Consider the following 4,982-nt stretch of genomic DNA (forward strand, 5'->3'; position numbering starts at 1 on the left):
ACTAAACAGAATGTTTTAAAATCCTTTTTTGTACGTAATATAATACATTTTAACTACTAGGAAACGGCGAAATTACATCTACAAATTGGCCGAAATAATATCGCCAATTTTATGGCTGGGCTGTCAAATGATATGACACATGTCAATCAATTATAGCTTGACACATGCCAGTCAAATACAGGTATGCCCACTTCGATATATTACCCAATCATGTTCGAGTTTCGAGTAGCTAGGCATCTCTACATGCCTGTCATTTGGCAAAAAGATACGTCTAAAATAATTTCCGTTGGCCATTCTTTGAAGATGCCGAAGTTTGACATCAATCAGTGTCAATCACAAAGCAGTTTATTTGCGGATTTGAAGCATCAATTCAATATTTATAATTATTATTATGCAATATTTCATAACGAGTGTGTTTTAACAATTAACACCCTAAAACAGTTTTCTGTAATTGACGCCAATTAACTTTTAATTATTTTCGGTTTGCGGGCAGTGAAAATATTTCTATGTTCAGTTAATGTCCATTACAATTTACAAGTTAATTTAAAGCCAATATATTCTGGTGTTTTAAAAGGAAAAAAAAAATATACATTTATAAAAAAAATATATATACTTCTGAATTGTAAAATAAATTAATATCGATTGTTATAGCGGGCCGAAATACAGTACATGCCGTTACAGATTTTATCACTGCTATGCAAATGGCTGCCGAAAAACGAAAGTAGCGGTTTGCAGTGACAAAAAATAAAGATGTACTGAGCTGTAAATTGAAGATTTTTTTAAATTTTCTTTTAATTTCCTTGTAGTACGCGCTTATAAGACGTGTCCCACTCTTTGGACTGGAAATGTGACTCCTAAAAATGCGTCTTATAAGCGAATATGGACGGTAATAGAACAACATCATCCTTTCAGATACTGATGACAGTTCGATGTGTTATTACTGACATGGATTTAAAAAATTCAAAACTGTGCTGTCAACATTTTTAAGAATTTGGCAAAATATATCTTTTCAGATACTGATGACAGTTCGATGTGTTATTACTGACATGGATTTAAAAAATTCAAAACTGTGCTGTCAACATTTTTAAGAATTTAGCAAAATATATCTTTTTTGCATTGGAATAACTGTTCAGTATTTAGGCCTAGTATATAGAAATTGAAAGCTATGAGAAACACATTCGTTTGATATGCATCAACTTAAAAATACAAAAGGAAATTAATGCAAAATCTGTGATTTATATATTATTATTATTATACCAGATTTATTATTTACTGATGCTAATGTACAGGAAAGCAGCGATCGTTTGTCCGCACATTGAGACCTGTGCTGTTTTTAGCTCACCTGTCACGTAGTGACAAGGTGAGCTTTTGTGATCGTCCATCGTCCGTCCGTTCACAATTTCTTGTGAACACGATAGAGACCACAGTTTGCAATCAATTTTAATCAAACTTGCACACAACTTGTATTGGGATAATATCTCAGTTCCTTTCGAAAACTGGCCAGATCCCATCATGGGTTCCAGAGTTATCGCCCTTAAAGGGCCAAAATTTGCTATTTTTAGAGACCACATTTTGCAATCAGCTTTAATCAAACTTGCACACAACTTGTATTGGCATAATATCTCGATTCCTTTCGAAAACTGGCCAGATCCCATCATGGGTTCCAGAGTTATGGCCCCTTTAAGGGCCAAAATTGGCTATTTTTGGCTTGTGAACACGATAGACAACATTTTGCAATCAACTTCAATCAAACTTACACACAACTTGTATTAGCATAATATCTTGGTTCCTTTTGGCTTTTGCAGCCATATAGAGACTTCATTTATGGTTTGATTTGATACAAACTTGCAGAATATCTTCAACAACAGTAAGTCTTGGATTCCATGACGAATCTGTCAGATCCAATCATAGGTTCCGGAGTTATTTTATATCTGATTACCTCCCCTGATTTTAATCAAAATGGATTTATGTCAGTAAGTACTTATAGGACTCATTTGAAATTTCATTATTGTCATTAGTTGGACTGAGACAATCAGGGTAGATAACTGTGGACTGATTTTATGTCAAATTACCTCCCTTTATTTCAAATTAAAATGGGTATATCTCCATAACTAATGAAGATACTGATCTGAAATTTCATTTCTGCCATCAGATGGACTTGGACAATCAGTGAAGATACATATTGACTGAATTTATGACAAATTACCTCCCTTTATTTTTTATGTAAATGAATGTACCTTAGCAGCTTCTAATGAGATTGGTTTGAAACGTTATTTATGTCTTCCATGGTAAGAAATAGTCATGTTAGATAACTCTTGATTGAACGTTTATTGATATGAATACTTTTCTAATATATTGTTGTAAAGGCTTGTACTCTGTATCTTCTACATGCATATACCAATGCATGATTACCTCCCCTGATTTTAATAAAAATGGATTTATCTCAGTAAGTATTAGGGATGGGAACGAATACTGAAATCAATATTCGAATATTCGGTTTGCCATATTCGAATATATTCGAATATTCGGTTAGTTTTAATGGAAGCTTTAAATTCTTATTAAGTGATTGGCATATACACAACATATTCATTTGTTTAAAGCGTGGATCATCGTAAATAATGCCAAAAAAATGTTTGTTTCGGGTAACCCGATCCTACATAGGGAAACCCGCCGATCCTAGCGTTTTATTTCACGATTCTGTCAGTATAATCATGAACATATTTAACTAATTCAGTGTTTTAGCTTCAAAATGATACAAAAAATCAAAACGATTATAATTTAGACCGTCGCAATTTTATCTAAAAATAGCAGGTCGTCCCATTTAAACACGTGACGCGCTGTTGTATTACCGCCGCCATTTTGAAAAATTTCAATCGGCGTGTAAAAATCGTCATGTAAAATGCAAGTAAGGCAGACTTAAAAGCTCCTTCAACATGAACTTGTGCATCAATCATACGTTTTTCTTGATTTTATTATCCCCCGACGAAAGTGGGAGGGATATAGTTTTGGCGTTGTCCGTCCGTCCTTCCTTCCGTCCGTTTTTCCGTCAGTCCGTCCGTCCGTCTTTCCGTCCGTCCGGAGCTATATCTAGGAAATGGTTGGGAATATTTATTTAAAACTTCATATACATGTTCACCACTATGAGTTCTTGCGGCCCGTCAAGTTTCAGTCAGATTGCCCAAGTAACACCAGAGTTATGGCCCTTAGAAGTTTTTAGTATTAACTATATAGGGTACTATAAATATGGCAATTTCTGCATCATAACTTTTGATATATTTGACTTAGGAACTATGAAACTTAAACAGAATTTAGATCACCATAATGTGGTTGTGTACACACAATTTCATGCGGATTTATTTTGTAAATTAAGAGTTATTGCCCTTTAATTGTATAAAAATCCACATATTTGTACATAACAAACTTACCATTTGGTAGAATTTCATTAAATTTCTTTCATTCTTTTCCATGAACATTTATTGTAAACATGTGAAGTTGTGTACCCACACCTGGTCACCCCCTTACCTTGATCACACACCTCCCCCTGACCCCCCCCCCCCCCCCAAAAAAAAAAAAAAAAAAAAAAAATTCCTTATTCTAGATTTTTTTCAAACAAACTTCATATACATGTTCACAACTATGAGGTTATGGGGCCTATCAAGTTTCAGACAGATTGCCCAAGTAACACCAGAGTTATGGCCCTTAGAAGTTTCTAGTGTTAACTATATAGGGTACTATAGATCTATAGATATGGCAATTTCTGCATCGTAACTTTTGATATATTTGACCTAGAACTATGAAACTTTAACAGAATTTAGAGCACTATAATGTGGTTGTGCACAGACAGTTTTGTACGGATTTCTTTTGTAACTTCAGAGTTATTGCCCTTTAATTGTCTAAAAATCCACATAATTTATTTGTACATAACAAACTTACCATTTGGCAGAATTTCATTAAATTTCTTTCATTCTTTTATATGAACATTTATTATAAACATGTGAAGTTGCGCACCCACACCTGGTCACCCACTTGCCTTGGTCACACACCCCCCCCCCCCCCCAACCCCCCCCCCCCCCCCCCCACCAAAAAAAAAATAAATTTTTTTTCATTTCTTATTTTAGATTTTTTTCAAACCTTCCAAGTTGTACCATTCCCCCACCTCACTTCTCCACCCAGTCATGCCCACCACTGATCATGCATCCTCTCCCCCACCCCCACCAACTTCACCCTTTTACCCCTTTTTTTTTTTCATGTTTGATTTTCAATCAATATTTATAATCAACATGTGAAATTTTGTTTCCTCTCCCGTTCCCCTGCACCCCCACCCCCTAAAAAAAATATAATTATACATATATGTATATATACATATATATATTTCCATTCCTTTTTTTTTTTTTTTAAATGTTCAAACCTTCAACATGTTGTGACTGCACAAACCTTGCCGTCAGCCATGTTCAAGATATCTTACCTGTGTTCTCTTTAGGAACTGTCCTTTTAAGTTCAAATGTACATGTTAAACAGCAACACCTGGTGCCAAACCACTCGAAGACAATATTTCGTTCCAGTTAAACTTCAAGCTCATATTTCAATTAACTGCATTTAATTTTAAAAGCTAAGCTTATTACAGTAAGCATATCCCATTCAAAATAAATTCTTTAGTCAGGATCAAAGTATCATACATTTTTTATATACTCTTTAATTAAACATTTGTTTTCTGTTAAATTGATTTTGACTAATTAAATTATTTGCTTCTTATTAACATCCTTTCACTTTTTGCCGGATATATCTTTTTGCCATTCCTCACCACAAACCCTTTCGGCAGGGGATACCAATTCATCGAATTTGCTTGTTATTAACTACTTCAAAATTTAATTCGAATACGGCCGATTGCGGATGAAAACCGATTCTGCGGATGGTCTGAAACGTCGTACAAAATATTGTGAAAAGATCGGCAATATCTACATGTTTGGTATTGTTTTCGAAAA

Source organism: Mercenaria mercenaria, unplaced genomic scaffold (assembly GCF_021730395.1).
Source record: "Mercenaria mercenaria strain notata unplaced genomic scaffold, MADL_Memer_1 contig_4803, whole genome shotgun sequence".
NCBI classification, from domain to species: Eukaryota; Metazoa; Mollusca; class Bivalvia; order Venerida; family Veneridae; genus Mercenaria; species Mercenaria mercenaria.